At 39.0% G+C, this 16,883-nt stretch overlaps 1 protein-coding gene across 3 annotated transcripts in view; it reads left to right on the top strand.

Moving 5' to 3' along the window:
* The window catches only part of LOC148190349 (uncharacterized), a 77,935-nt gene extending 62,370 nt beyond the window's left edge, over positions 1 to 15,565 (top strand). For all 3 annotated transcript variants that reach the window (XR_015777402.1, XM_088081815.1, XM_088081808.1), the window contains one exon: positions 11,619 to 15,565. The gene's annotated coding sequence lies outside the window, so the exon portion shown is untranslated. The remainder of the gene's footprint in view (positions 1 to 11,618) is intronic.
* Positions 15,566 to 16,883: the final 1,318 nt, after the last annotated feature.

Genomic DNA, 16,883 nt, shown 5'->3' with positions numbered 1-16,883 from the left:
GCTGGGAGAGAGGGACAGAGGGAGAGGGAATGGCAGAAGGAAGGAAGGGGAGCCTCTTTGACAGATGAAAGCAGACTGGAAATTGAACTGGTGGGGCCTCAGATGTCATGAAAGAAAATGTTGAAGTGCCATTTAGGATCTTCTACTAAGTGCAGGAGACAAACTTCATGCGCTGGTGACATCTTTTTAGATGCACCAATTACTTTGAAGCTTAAATTATTATAACAAAAGTATATGGGCTTGTCATCTGCAAAGATTATCTCCTGATTTTGGGTTTGATTGACAGTATTGACAGCTTTGGACCACTCAAATAAAAAGTGTTCTTTGGCTGTGTCAGTCCATCATGCACAATAATCTTAATTTAAATGCCACTTTAAGCACAGTGTGCTTTATGGAATATCAAACTATCACTATTTTCAACAGGAAACTCATTCTGTTTCTGGCCAAATGTACCTGCAACCAAGGATTAGTGTAATTATTCTCTATGCCCAAGACGTAATGCTGGCAGTATGTGTTCCTGCTATAGTTTATGAGATTGGAGAGGATGCCCGGTTTATCTGGCAGGGAAATTCAGAAGGGTCCTGTACTGTATACTTGGCACCAGCAAATATGTTTATAACAATTTCCTGTGTGGAAACCTCAGTAATTCATCTTTGTCAAATGTGGATCCATTCCTCTCACTAGAAAGGGGGTTAAAGATTGAAAGTGTTTGGATTGCTGACACAACAAATGGTTTTGAAAATATAGGATTTTTTTCCACTATATCACCGAGCACAAGTAGGTGATGCCCGTGCTCAACAGCTTTCCATTTATCAACAACAACAGTCATAATATGCAACCATAGGCGATTTTATTTTTTTCTTTTTTTATTTTGCCAGTGGGTTTTCAAAACAGGTGAATGCCTCACCCCCACGCCAAAGATGAACCTTCTGCAATAACTACAGCCTATATGACTTGTCACTACATGGATAGCAAAACACGTTATTGAAATGTACACATTTCAGCACTAATAAATCATAGTCAAGGTGCATAATCCAACATCTCTGTGGCTGTAAGCAGTCTGGTCTCACTCTTAGAGCTTTAAAATGCACAGACTATGTGAGACGCACCAGGCTCTCCACCATCCCCACTGTAAGCCCTTTTGCATCATTGTTGGACGCTAAGAGCAACTGATGTAGTTTAAGGAACATGGGCAGAAGGTGAGGTGGATGGGTCCAACAAACACAGGACTTTGACCCAGGAGGCTAGTGTTCACAACCAACAAACAACACCTGCAGTGGCATTTGTATTGCTGAAAGCCAGGTGTTGTTTGGTGACACACCGCTGCCTTTACAACCTGCATCTGTGTCACTCAAAGGCAGCTAGTTTTTAACAAAATCAGAAATCTTTCTCTAACTATAGCCATGTAGATTTGAAATAAACTTAACCGCCAACCTCCAATAAGTCGCCTCATGTGACTAACATCAACCGCTATCTTTTCTTTACCATAACCAAGAATTTTTTTTGCCTGAATCTAATCATCAACCGTTTTTTCCTCTGACCTCTTCTATATCCAGATACAACACAAAAGGTAGCCTCTGGTGTCATTTTAGAAATGCCCAGGGCTTCTGCCCAAATGGCAAAACATAACAAGTTGGGATGAGATCACGTTGCTGTGAGAGAGTGCTGCTACTCTATAAAAGCATTACAGAGCACAACATCACAGTAAAGGCCACAATGGCCTGCTTTTTAACAAACAAAACAAGTTACAATAGGCTATACATGATTGTTAAACATACAAAAAAATATAAATTGGATTTGTAATTGGATTTGTTTGTCAACTCAACATTGACGTTGTCTTTTAACTTCCTATTGTGTCTAATGCTAGGCTACCACATTAAAGTGATGACTTTTGAGTCAAAAAAGTTTTCAGTGGTCAATCAACTTGATTTGTAAAGTGGGCTAATGATATGCAGCGTATTCCGGCTGGAATTTTAGTCCGAATCTGACTGTCTGCTGGTGAACGTGGATGTCCACTTCTCTCTATGGGTAATTGGCATCTATGTCCATAACACTGTTGAAAATGGGAAAGAAGGATGCGAATAATTTGTTCCCACAGTTGTATAATGCCTAGGTGTCAGAGGTGCATCACTGCAGATACTCTAACCTTTTGAGACCACTTTCTCTTTCTCATATCCAGACACAAATGACACTTCAGGCAGCCATTTCCAGCCATCTTAAGTTAGTGTCAAAAGACTAAAGAAGGCCTTGTCAAGTGAGATCCAGACCCAGGACTTTAATATCACTGCATAAGCCAACAGAGAAATGTTGACAGATAAACCCTTGGGGCTAAAGCACCGAAGGCGAGCTTGTCCAAGCGGTGTCATTTCCTCGTTGCCTCAGGTCTTAGGATACTGCCGTCGAGCTTTAAATGTCCTCCTGTCTGTAGGGCTGGGCTGAATCGAACAGCGCTGTCAATACACCCATCCATCATCTGGAGTTAACTGACAAGGTGACACTTTAATGAAACGATTTTAAGTTCCCCGTGGCGTTTTAGTTGCTGAATGATGATGAGTGACATTAAGATGGCACATTGTCATCATCTTGCAGCTGAAGTCTGGAGCATCGTGTCCTCTTGTTGTGCTAAAACTAAAAATACAGTTAATGTTACGAAAATACGTGGGAGTACTGTCAAGAACTTCTAACATCCCCTATCAAGCTTTAACAGTGACTTTGTGTTGGAGGTGACAAAGTCATTGAAAATAATTAAAGTCATTAAAAAATGGTAAATTGATAGTTAATTAAATTTTAGTAAATTGTTATTTTACACTTTGCAAAATAATGTTCATTGGTGCACAACACAGTATTTATAACAAGATAACAAAGTAACATAATCATGATTTACAACTATATAATAGCCATTCAAGTTATGTTTACAGATGGTTTAGGAGCTAATTTATAAACATTAATATCATTTTATTGTTCATTAACAGTAAAATATTATTATATTATTATAATATTATAAGATATTATTATCATCAGTTGCAACTTTATAAAAGCATCCAGAAAACATTAAAATATGGTTTACAAACCAATAATTAACCATAACAAGTATTTAATACAGTGTCTAATGCTATGCTTACAGTAAAATAACTTAACTCAAGTTTTATTAATTATCAATTAACCATTTATTAATGATGGTTATTATAAAGTGTTAACCATAAGCAGTGTTGGAAAGGTTACTTTTGAAACACATTAAGTTAAAGATTATTACCCTATTAAAAATGCAAGAACTAATATCACAATAATTTATTATTTTGATTACTTCACTTAAGTAATATAACTTATTACAGTGATTATCAAAATGTTTTTCACTAGGCAATAATGCTTAAAAATATCTGTAAATAGACCAAAAGAATCACCAAAATTGTGATTTGTAACTTTAATTTAATTACATATTTTTCTTTGTTACTGAAGAAGATTACATGTATTTTGTAATTTAGTGACATTTAAATAGTTACTCCCTTGGAAGCTTTAATGACAGACCTTAACCTTTTCACACAACTCTTGAAAAATACTCTGAGGGAGACTGAGAAATAACACCGGCTTCAGTTTACATGATGAACCGCGGACAGTCAGGTCATCCTGCCCCTTTCAGACGGCACTGCTTTCAATATGAGACTCTGAGGTAATCCACATAGACACCCTGTCTATCTTTCATTTTGGAGAAAGTAGTTGTCCATCAGTCCATCCGTGACTTTCATTCTCGGAACAGTGCAGTCACCTACACTCCATCGGGTTAGGACTGTTAATGCTATTGCAAACACATTATTGACTGTCACGTAACATTTGCCCTGTTTGGTCAGTGCCAGTTAATAAGTCCATCTTTACACAGCTGTATTTTAATATCATGAAGCCTCTTGCACTCTTGTTCCACTGCATACGATTACATGATTGCCTTGCTGAGAGATCAGATTGGATGAGATCAGTGGTGCTGTTATAAAGTGAGCCTGTGTGTATAACAAGAAGCATCTCATAATATGGCACACTTCTGTAAGGTCATTTATATCCATTTTGGTCTCTTTTGCATATAATCTGTGTCAGGTACAGCACTCTGTGTATTGACACATACAGTTCATCTTTGTGCAGCTCGGAATAACAATGCCACTCGGGAATGTGCTATACTCTTAGCTGTTATTTTAATGTATTGAATACAACCAATTACATCAAGAAGGTTAAACATATGGAAGTGCTAAATCATCTCCTGCATTTAGGGCACATGCAGTGTTACCTTCCTTCTGGAGTCCCATGTGAAAGTTTCACATTGCTATATTAAAGAGAAATAGGTCATGTGAGCTTCAGGGGAAGTCTTGGGAGATTTTAGTTTTAATAAATTAATCAGTTCTCATGACACCACTGACCCCAATGTACCAAACTGTGGCTGTTTGGATATTTGTAAGACTTTAATCTTCTCTGTTGCTTCCCCATTTTTTCTAATCTATTGTTAATATGTTGGTCATATTTTCCATCTGATGATATGGCTTACACTATTGACTGGCTGGTGTTTTGTAATCATGGTGGATCAATAGTGCTGCGAGCCCACGATAAGTCTCCCTGTAGATGCAATCACATATGGTATACCAGATCAATCACATCATACACATCACACAGCTACATGGCAGCACCTGAAACAGATTTGTTCCTCCACTATAGCACTTTTTTATGATAAATACATGTACATGTAGAGTTTGAGTCTTGCAGTTCATCCCATTAGAAATGCAAGCAGACTTACTTAATCCACATGTGTATATAATATGATGCATGCATTCCATTATTATGAATTTTAAAAGTGATTAAATAAAAAAACATCAATCTGCATATATAATACATATAATTCAGAGTGCCTTTAAGTGATTATAAGAATTTATTATACTGTTAAAGAATGTATTTTGCTGCTTAACTCTGAAACCTGGAGCGACATCGCTTTTCTTGTGCTGCTTTCAGACTCCTTTCACAAGTTTTTCAACCTGTGAACTCTGAGCAAGATGGTGTGATTTATTTAAAGAAAAAACATCATGAGATAAAAGGCAATTAGCAACTTGGTAAGAAATGTTCTAAAATCTGCGAAACAAAATCTTAATTGTAAAAAATCTATTTTTAAAACACCAGGGGAAAATGTCTAGCGTAAAAGAAAAAAGTGAGAGATAAACTTTATTTATAATTATAATAATGTAAAATTGTGTCACCGAACTATTGTAGTTTTTAAGCACTTTTTTGTGTATTTATTTGTTTTAACTTTCTTTTTTCACAAATTTTCATGTAATTTCATGGATGTTTTACTAACTTCTTGCTAATTTATGTTATTTCTTTTTTCATTACTTATTGCCTTCTTCCTATGATTTTGAAAGAAATAAAGCCAATTTTCTAAGGTTTCAAAGGGTTAAATTGGCAATTTCAGTAAGAAACACCCTGATTTGGTGGTTTAAATGCTGCTGGGAAACCCTGTGATAGGCCACTGAAAAACACCCAGGTTTGATGACTGGGAAATGCCGCAATGTGTCTGTGAAAAACAGCTAGGTTTGGTGGCTGAAATCCCACTGGGAAACATGAATGCTGTGGGGAAACACTAGTATATGTCGGTAAAAAATACCCAGATTTTGTGGCTCAAATACCACTGGGAAATGCTGTGATGTGTTGGAAAAAAAACACTAAAGTTTAGTGCTGCAAACTCCAGTGGAAGCGTCATGGACGATGGCCAAAAAATAGTTTTGTTGGTTTCAAACAATAGACTGGAGCCAGGCAGGGGCTTCACAGAGGCGACATACCATCCACCATCATCTTCACTTTCTGCTGACTAAAATCCACATATACCGTAAATAAAGTCACTGTATAAACACTGACAAAAAAACGTGGAAATAATTTTCATCTGTTGTCTGGGCAGTGAACATATTACCATAATCTACAAAGCAGAATTACATAAAATCATGTGCAGCAAGAATTTTGTTAAAAGGTGATTTAACCAGGAGCTACATAAAAGTCATACTATTGTTTTTAATTTGTTCATGATATTACTAGACACTTTCTGACACTGCATGCCATCTTTCCAAACCCAAGCCCTGCTAATACAGAAGTGCAAGTATTAAACCTTGGATCAGTCACTGAGCTACAATGGCTGTGAAACCAATTACATGCATTTGCCTCAAAAGCAGCTGATCTGCAGCTATCTCAGAGAAGAGAGTATTCTACTGTATCAAGTGCTTTAGACAAATCAATAAACACAAAACAGAAACAGCAGTGCAATTCCCCTTTCTATCCGGGGAAAAGAGTATGCCATTTAATAGATAAATGCGTAGCGTGTGGAATCATTTTTCATCTTAGGTACAAGCGCACACAGTCAGTAGTTTAGTGTCAGTAATCAATAAACAATGCATTTATCCAAAATGTACTGAATATGTCAGTTTTTATTGCAGCAGACATCAGGAAGTAAATTTTATTGAGCACGCACTCTGGGTTTTACTCCAAAACGTTCTTTGTCTCTAGCTTACTGTGCTTCAAACAGTACATCCCACACTCTGAACTCAATTTGTTAAATGTAAATGTTAAGCTGGGAGCTCTTAGGCATGGAACTGAAATCTATCTCGCCATCTGTCATCTCCCAAAACAGAATGGCTTTACAAAGACTCTGCAGCCAAAACTGGGCCTTGATGGAGTGATAACCTTTAAATTTGAAAAGTTGGAAAAGGACTTTTTCTACAAGCATAATACCCCCGTTATGAGGTGAAGGTGGCTAAAATTGGGCTGATTGGTGTTAAATGCCACTTAAATGTCATAAATGAACTCTGCAATCCAGTTTCACATGATTTAGACTCCTACATACAACTGTTGCAAATATTTATACTCATAGTATGAACATGAAACATGAAAGGTGGCTTTTGAAATGGGTATGTTACACCAAAATCACTGGCAAAGCAACAATGTTAGATGACTTTGGGATGAGAATGGACTTAGCATCCAGCACAACAATATTTACCAGAAAAGATGAGCTTTCTGTCAGTCTCCCTCGGCTCCCACAATACTTATGCTTTTGTCGTGAAATGAGTATTGCAAGGTTAACTTCATATTTTAACCCCGTGAATCAGCCATTCCTCATTTGTCGCAGCACTTTCAACACAAGCAACAGGATTAAAGTAAAAAACGGAGCCTCCAACAGAAGTTCAGCTCAGGACGGTGCCCTGCATCATGCTGCATTAGTCATGGGCATTTAGGACATCCAGTAGAAAGCAATGCAATCAAACTGATGTAGTTGCTGGAATTAACTCGGGTGACATCCAGTTAAGACAGGGTGTAACAGAGCACATCAGGGATGAGTTTTTTTCAGAGGCCGACGCAGAAGTTAGTTTCACCTATGGATGTTTTAAGAGACTTGAATACAGAATTGAAGGCAGGACCCGGTTCTTTTAAAGTTAGTCGGTGGCAGATGAAGCCAAAAAAGCTCTATTTACGCAGTTTTCATTTACTGCTACTTTTGCATCACTGGGCCCATAGAGCAGGCGTACTAGACACTTCCACTGGCCAAGCTGCTACTTATGTTAAAGGGCTCTGCTAACTTTAATCGGGATAAAACAATTTAATTTTGCAGCTCTTCTAGACTTTACAATGTTATCAGACCGAATTAATTAAATCCTGAGAGTAGAACAATTAATTTTGCTTGGGCTGCTGTGCTTAAAATATGTATTCAGTGATTTACAGAAGTCTTTTTTCCCAATGTAAGTCAATGGGAAAAGTCTTTTTGGGCCCAAAAGCATCACTTGATGGACGCGTGAGTTTCATTACCAGTGTTTGTCCACATCGAAAATTGGCCTCAAAGCCCGGCTCACTTCCTGGCAGCCTGGTCTCACCCTGGTTCCCTCATCAGAAATCCAATGGGAGTTTTCCTTTGGATTTTGTAGAGAACAAACTCAGTTGCAAGCAAAACTTTATGATACTTACAGGTTTTGTTCAACAAGATAAGATAATGACATATACATGCATTAGCAGAACTCAAATCAAACTGAACAAAATTCAGGAGCAGTTTAGTCTTGCTTACTGTCGTGTTCATGTTGTCGAACGAGACCCGAATGTCTGTAAACCTGTGTTAACCACAGACCTTATTTCAGGCATGTATCCAAAAACCCATTGACTTCGAGATGAGGGAACCAGGAGTGCAAAAATACTAACTCATTTTCTGGTTTTGGGACTCATTCCTGCACCACGTTATATTGAAACAACACTGCTACTAATGGGTCTTTTTTGAAAATAAACCCAAGGTTATGCATTTCTAAAGTGTATTTGTTTTACCCACAGCCCTGAGAGCTTATTCCAGAGTCCATGTGTTATAGAGGTGACTTGATTGGTTTGTTACACAGATCTGAACCTCTCGAGAGTGTTTCTTTGCTAAATTTCCTGGAGCCAACAGGCCAGGCATCCTCTGAGTACTGCGGTGTTGGGTTTGATTAGAGAGGTCACCTTCAGCTCAGAGGAGGATAACTATAAAGGACTCTTCCTGTAACCTGCCTCATTAACAGTATTAATTCCCTTCGCCACTCTAAAATTGCGGTTAGCACATCTCAGAGGGTCTGGGAACAGTTCAGACAGCAATTTGTTTTCTTGTTAGGCTTCAGAGGACTCTTGTTTCCTCACTCTGTGGCTGCAGCTTTTTCCTCATAGTTACACTTTGAGGCGCTCGTGTCTTTGACTATATCAACACACAGAATGAATGGCGTTTTGTAACTTAATTGGCAAGAAACTTTTCTTTGATGATACTTTTGTTTCTCATTAAGAATAACGTTCCTTATGTGTGCTTGTAAAAACAGATGTGTAATAATGGGCTAATCTACAAAATTTTCAAAAATGTGGGAGCCCTTCTGTTGCACATATTGAGGGCAAAAAATCCTGTTTTTCCCAAATCACTTTTATTCTTAGTGGATAATCATAAACAGATGTGCAGTGAAGGGCTTATCTGCTCAATAAGATAAGATTGGTGGGTGTGAAGGAGAAGGATGTTTTTTTCCACACTCTGAAAAACAATCTAATTCCTTTTTTTTTTTTTTTTTTTTACCTGACTTAAGCAATGAACTGAGTGAAGCTGAACCAGATAGTACAAGCTACATTTCAGATGCCTTTAACGGACCGTTGTGGTAATGATGCATGGCTTTTGCAGCCATGTTTTGTTTTTATCATTTGTTTTTGTCATTGTTTACTTTCTTTAACCAACAAGTTCTGACACCTAAACGACAAAACATGTAATTTGTTGGCTCATTCAAAAACAAAATATGCGGTTGTCATAAAAATGACACATGGTTGAATTTAGGCTACTAATTTATAAATGCTGTGGAAATGCCATGGCTTAAAGAAACCAGTGCTGACTGGTGGTAGAGGACAGGGCACATACAGTGGCAGCATAGCTGTGTGATGAACATTATCTTGAGAATTGACAGGTCAGTGTGGCAACTATTATTGTCCCCCAGGATCAAATAATACAAAAATGATCTAAATTACTAGTGATTTTAACAGCTTGGTTACAATGAGTGCTTAAAAAAAGAAATAACTTACATCACATTGAGCATACCTAAAGAAAGTAAAAATTAACCAATGCAATGTTGAAGTCCGAAAAATTATTTTCTAAATGAAATATTTTTTTTTTTAGCTATGTAACAATGCAGTCATTATTCTCTTGACCACAAGGTAGCTGGTCCAACAATTCGACATAGCTAAAGAAATAAACCAGCCTGTTTTCATTCTGAAGTCGTCAAATACCAGAGCTGCATCCAAAACCATGGTGCCACTGGACAGTGTCAGGTTGAAGTGATGCCAGTGACGATGTAATATTAGGACCACAAAGGTCCCAAAGGTCTAACAAATCCAGGGCTTTCACCGCAGGCCCAGTGTTTGTTTCCTGTGTAACTGTGGAGCCAAACCATGATGTTTTTTTTGCAGTAATTGTTAGGATCTGCAGTACTTTGTCCATTTCCCCTTGTTTCTCCATGTCCTCCCCTCCCTTCTTGTTGAATGTTTGTCTTCAGTTTGTTTCCCCTGTCTGTGTTTGTCCTAGGCTGGGTGTGGCTGACCTACACTCTGAACTCCTCACACACCTGCTGATCATCTACTCTGATTGCCAGCTACCTGATTTAAGCCTGGCCTTCCTCTCTGGTCTTAGCCAGTTTATTGTGAACCCTTGTGTGGTAACACGTCTTTACGGCCTTTATCTTAATCAGTTTTTTAGATTCTAGAAATGTTGTCTTGTTTTTTGGAAGCCTGCAGGAATCTGTTTTTCTTCTTTGTGCTTCAAGATCTGCCAAACTCACTAACTCCGTCCAGCCATGTCCTGTCTCGTCCAGCCTTGCCTCTTGTATCTCTACGGAAACTCTGCCCAGCCAACCCCCCATGGATTCTCTGCACCCTCACACTTGGATGAAAAGAGATCCTGTCACCCCCTTTTTTTTAATATCACAAACTGAGCATTAAATTGTGTAAACGACCACCTGTCTCATGTGTCTGCATTGTGAGTCCTAATAATAACTTCTAGATTATAACACTTATGATTTTTTAAAAAAACAAACAACTTTGAGGGTTGGTAAGCATGAGGACGTAAACTGCAAAGTCAGACACGTTTTACACCCAAACGTACACCCCAACTTCCTCTTTAAGAGGGTTTGTAGCAGCAAAACACCATTCACCTACATCATACTCACTGGATTGGGTGTTATCTTTTTTTTCATACAAATGTACCTTTCTAACTTACTAACTAAAATTTATCTGATGTATAAAGTAAATGACAGTATATGTGTGATTTTACAGATTTTGTGTGCAGAGGTCTTTAGTCTTGTTGGTCCCCGTTAATTAGTCAGCTGCTCCAACAATCACAGCGTCTCTGAGCATTTTATTTTAAAAACCCATGATCCAAACATATCATGCTTAAATATTAATATTTGCATAAAACAGACCATTAACGGCTCAGGTACACAACATTTTGGAATCCTCACTAAGGTCTAAAACTTAGTGTTACACTTTACGGAGATAATAATGTGATGCAAAAGCCGTTTTGTTTCTGTCTCAGTTTCTTTCTTTTTTTTTTAGATTTAACCTTCACTCAATAACTTTCCTGTTTGATGTTCTTTTCAACATGAGCAAATTAGACCCGAAAGGCTGTTTCAATTACTCCCTCTTCTCCTGTCAGTGCTATGGATTTAGAAATAAAAGGCGGCAGAAAAAAAAACATAATGAGGCAAAATTCTACCTAAACAAAAAAAAATACAGCCACAGGTCTTCACGATTTTGAAATGACTCCATGTTATGGATGCTGAATAAATATATATATAAAAAATATGTGTTCTACTTTGGATTTTCTCACATGTGGGATTCAAGGATCTGGCTAATTAGGAGGCTTCACAGTCAGTGAATTATGAGAGTTTTATGAAACTGCAATGAGTTGACCTCCAGCCGAGGAAGAGAGGCTGTTTGGAGCTGTGCCACAGAAGCTGGCCGGAGTCATGCCGGGTGCCTGATTGTTCCCAGGAGATTGTTTTGTTGACTCGTTTGACTTTGTTTTGTTGTGCTACTGCTCGGAATAGCTCAACAAATTGTTTTAATGTCATTGCCAGGTGATGTAGAAGCGCTGGATGACTCCCTCCATCCATCCTCCATCGCAGTCCGCCAGAGTATCACATGATGGATTGACCAGACGGCACAAACTTCCAATAACAAGTATTCTAAATGACTGTAAGAGGAGTGCTGCACCGCCTGAGACTGCAGGGGTCAAATCAAAGGAACAAATAGTCAGAAAAAAGGTCAGTCACTGCTGTTAGGGAGCAGAGCTCCAGAGCTTGACTCCATCCTCTGTCCTCAGTAAAGATTTCTGTGACCCTGAACGCCACAGATTCAACCCAGCTTTGATTATGCATTCAATTTTAAACTGGAACTGAGGGTTTTCTGTGTAGGACTAGATAAAATCAAACCAATGCCCCATTTAGGTTGATTTTCCACCTTTTTCTTCAACCCCAATTTTCTGACTTTTCTGGGAAGAAATTGCCATTTACATCATAGACTTTATGAAAAAAATGGGCATGAAAACACCCATTGGTTTGTGGACTCTCATTTTGAAGCATTAAGTTTGGCATTTTTGCATTGCCATCTTGTGTTTTTGCAGCCAGAAGTAACGATAAAAATTAAGCGCCCGTACAGTTGTCACAAATGTTGAAATAAGCCATAGCTGTTTTATTTTTGTACCAGGCTTTTAATATGTTGGGGTTTTTTCTGCTGTTAAGTTGGACATTTTTTTCATGGAGGTCTATGTGAACCCACCAGCGTGTTCTCAATCCGCAATCATCAAATACCGCCGCTTTTGCACTTATCATGGCAATAGATCCAGATGCCAAAAGCCACCTTTTGTGGCTGTATGATATGACACTGGGCAACGTCTGCTAAGAACGTGGCCCAACAGAACTGTTGGTGGTGCAATGGTATGCCGCCAGAGGCCGGACGCCAGATGGCACCTGTTGCATCTGAATGATACGCCATTGGACAGCGTCACGTTGAAACTGCTGGTTACAACATAATATAAAAAGCATTAAGGTCCCTATAGAAACGGCGTGTGGATTGGTGGGTGAATCCAACAAACCCTTGACTTTCATGCCATGTTTTTTTTTTTAATACACCTAACCATGTGCTTTTCCCCCCCTAAATCTAACCATCCTTGCCCTTGATGACTAATCTTAAGCATGTGTTTTTCTTGCTTAAACATAACCACATGCTTTTGTAGCGTAATACCATGAGGAATTGCACTGACAAAATGGCAATATGTGACAATTTGGGATGAAAACGTATTGGGACTAACTTGCCTCTGGAGCTTGTTTTCAAACAATTGCCAAATCAATCCAGAAGAGGATGTTTTAAAAAAAACACTAAATTCATATTGATTTTTGCTTTTGCTTCATCATCATAGCACTGTCACCTGCATTACTGAGCTGTGAATTCCCTGAGCCAAAGTGTAAAAATGAGTTTTTATTATATTTCATTACACAAAGTGCTATATCGTAGGCAAACGGACTTGCTTGAGTTTTTTGAACATGTTTCATCTCTCATCCGAGAGGCTTCCTCAGTTTGAAGAAGAACCTCTTCAAAACTGAAGTTGCCTGCAATATAGCACTTTTTTAAATGGCCCCATGCCTGAATTCTGGCACAATGCCGGAGAACTTTAGGGGTCCTTACCCTGGTGGTTCGATCAGTGGTATGTATTTGTCCCTCCTCAACTGAGTAGGACCGTTTATTGTTGCTATTGCCAGATTGTCACGCATGTACAGGCAGGTTAGGACACCTGAGAACGACTTCAGAGAGAGCACAACCTAAGAAGGCCAAAAAAAAAAAAAAGCCATAAAGCACTATTATGATAAGAAAACAAATTGTGTGGGTTATTATTATTATTGATTGTTATTCTGTGCTTATACATCATTAAGACATTTTATCTATGTTCTTGCTAAAAATGAAAAAAATGGACTTAATTTTTGGAGTTTACTCCATTGCTGGGGGCAGTTTAATTCAAAATTTGGCAACAAGAACATTTGTATTCCAAACCTGTGTGGGCCAACAGACTGCATTCGAGTCCACTTGTACAAAATTGGCCTGAAATCATGCTCAGCTCCTCTGCAACATGCAATCAGGAAACAAACACAACTCCCACTGTGAGAAAATTCAAGTCAAACATTTTCTAATCTACCATGCAAAAACCAAACACTATTGTCAAGAAAAAGTTATCATTCCCTGCACTTTGTGTGCAAGGTAACATTTAAAACAGTGTGAATGTAATAGGACACAAGGGGAGAGACAGAGGCAAAGAAGGAGGGAGGTGAAATAAAGTGTCACACGACATGTTTACTCAGCTCTCTTTCTCTCCCATGTGACTTTGATTGTAATTGGCTTTTGCACCATGTTCTTCATTTGTAACTCCTGTGCCGCCCTGGATGTTGCTTTCTTGGATAGGTCACTCCTAGAAGGATAGATCGATGACCTCTGTGGGACTCCTCCTTTACAAACACATTAAATGACTAGCGCAAATAAAAAAATAAGCCCTTGTGTGTGACATGCAGTTGTGCTGATGTCTTTGAAGCTCTGACCAGTTGGCCCCGAAGAGACATGAGACTGAGGAGGCTGATCAGACCTTGAGAAGATCCACAGTGACAGCGCATCAGTGCCTGCCTCTTCTCTGAACGTCCCCCCTCATTACCGCACTGTCACTCTGTAAATGTGCAGACATGCATGCCAGTAAACACACACACGGGCATGCACACAACAACATGCACATACACACACTCAGTGAGCAGTTCTTTATGGAGATTGACTATGTAGGGCAGCCTCCTTCACTGTGCGACGGTGACATTGACACATTGTAGCAGAGGAGAGTCATTTCCTCGCAGGGTTGGTTTGGGATTTATTTTAGGCCCAGGAGTTTCACAGAGCAGACCAGCTCACTGCCCAAACCCAAAGTGGGTGAAGGTGTGCAATTTAGCTTGTGTGTATGCATATATTTAAAATCCCTTTAACCCCTATAAGGACAGTTAATCCCTAATTTAAAGGTACATTTATCCTCTTACCTGCAGAGCTTTTTTTTGTATCAAGATTTTTTCGGTGTGATTTTCCAGTGATGAAGATATCTAACTAGACAGACTAGACTACATCCAAAGACATAATCATTTGAAAAACTTAACGTTATAACTCAGTTATTAGAAAATAATCCACAGACCTTGTTACATGCAGTTTCATGTCGTAACTTATTTCTTTCTCCCGAACTACACCCGCCAACCACATCACCACGCAGAAGTGCCACTGACCTAGTTAACGTTACAGCTCAGCCGAGGAGGATGCCATTCATATTTACATATCCCATATTCACGAGCACGAGCCTCTCGTCCATGAGTAGATGCACACTTCCTTCTGCACGAGTTGGTTCAGGAGAAAGAAAGTGATTCTTACAAGGTCTGTGGATTATCTTGAGTCACTGGGTCATGATACCTGGAAAGAAACATTGCCGTTTTTCAAAAGATATTTTCAGAGCTTTGAGCACCACAAGCTGACCAACATCTACTTCCATTATATTTCACAGACGGCAGACATCTCAATAGCTGATAACTCCGACTGATAAACTGATAAAAAGTGCCACATGTAAGAGTTAAAATATGTTTGTTTGTTTTTTGGGGGGCAGATTGTGAGGGGAACTGTCCCTTAAACTCCTGACTGAATCATTGTGTGGCTAAAGGCAGTTTCACACCTGAAAGTCTAAAGCTTCACATTTTTGTTGCAATGTGTACATTTGATGCGGTTTGTTTAGGCGTCACATTGCAATTATGTGAGCGCATTATTGAACTCAACATGACAGACGTATGTTCTGTCATCACCGCCTGTGTAAGCTGCATCTTCTTGTACTTGAAACTGATTATTTTGTAGATGGGCTTTCTCATCCTCTTGGGAAAAAAAATGAAAAGTGTCAGAGTTTTGGTGAGTTTTTTCAACTGACTCTTGATAAAGTTGTCTCCTCCTCTCTCCGTGTGCTACAATGGCGGATTTTGTTATTCAGCTACACTGTACATTTACTACCATGTGACATTTTTATTTCTAATTTCTCCTCTGCTCCAATCACCAACACCTGTCCGCTCTGAGCGCAGCCACTGTCACTCTCTAAGAACCTAAAATTAAACCAAATACATGTCAAACCGAGGTGCTACACTACTCTTTTCACTTGATAGCCTGTCAAAACTTCCTGTAATTGGTCCAAAAGTCCAAACCCTCCTGAAAATGTTTTCATAGATATGACCCAAACCATGACTCATTTTGATCCAGACTGAAACCACCTTATTTCGTCTGATCAAGGGGGCTGTGGCTCAGGAGGCTGAGCGTTTTTTTCCAATTGGAACATCGCTGGTTCGAACCCTAGCTACTCCACCAGTCCACATGTCAGCATTTCCATGGGCAAGATACTGATCTAAATGGCTGTGTCATCAGTGTGTCAGTGAATGTTTAGGTGAGCAGAACTAGTGAATGAATGTGCGTGTGAATGTATGTGGTTTATAGGATTAAAGCACTTATCAGAGACAAGAAAGGTACCATACAAATGCAAGTCCATTTACCATTTAGAACATTTTGGCAGGTTTCATACTTGTAATTTTGGTGCAGATCATACTGAAAAGTCCAAAAGTCTGAACCAAATGAAGTGTGAAAGGCCCCTGAATTGCATCCCTTCTTCTCAGATGTATACCTCAGAATATACAACTCTGCAGGAATTAGTAACATGCGCTTTTTCCTGTAACAGCTTCACCAATGGGCATTTATAAATGCAATTTTGAAAAAACAAAAATGTCAAATTCCTCAATCTGAGCATTTTTCTTCAGTGTCAAGTAACCTGCACAAACACGGATGTTTGTGCACATGCAATCTACTGACCGTGGTCACATCAATGCTACATCAAATACAGGATGTACGGGGGTTGAGGCTGGTGAGCTCTTTCCACAGCAAATGTACCAGTGTTTGCTAAGTCAAAATGATTGATTATATTCAAACTAAAATAACTGCAATGAACCAACATGGTATGGTAATTGTTTAATCACAGCTATTTAAGAACACGGGAGAACTGCAGAGCGACTGTTATTGTCTGAAATGTTTTTTGGGTTTCACCGTGGGAGCCTGCTTTGGCTCTGTGTGGGTGGTGGGGAGTGAATGTGTGTTTGAAAGCAGCGCTTCTGGCAAACTGTGTGCACAAAAAACCGGACAAATACTGAAAACAGTCGATCCTCATGATGGGAAAAACATGACAAAATAAGACCCCAGGTGAAAATAACCAGAATTGACTATTCAATCTCCATTTGAGCTCTTTATTTTTA

The sequence above is a fragment of the Plectropomus leopardus genome, chromosome 1 (genome assembly GCF_026936395.1).
Source record: "Plectropomus leopardus strain MGB_pleo_1.0 chromosome 1, ASM2693639v1, whole genome shotgun sequence".
Taxonomy (NCBI): Eukaryota; Metazoa; Chordata; class Actinopteri; order Perciformes; family Serranidae; genus Plectropomus; species Plectropomus leopardus.
This window is presented reverse-complemented; position numbering and strand designations above follow the sequence as displayed.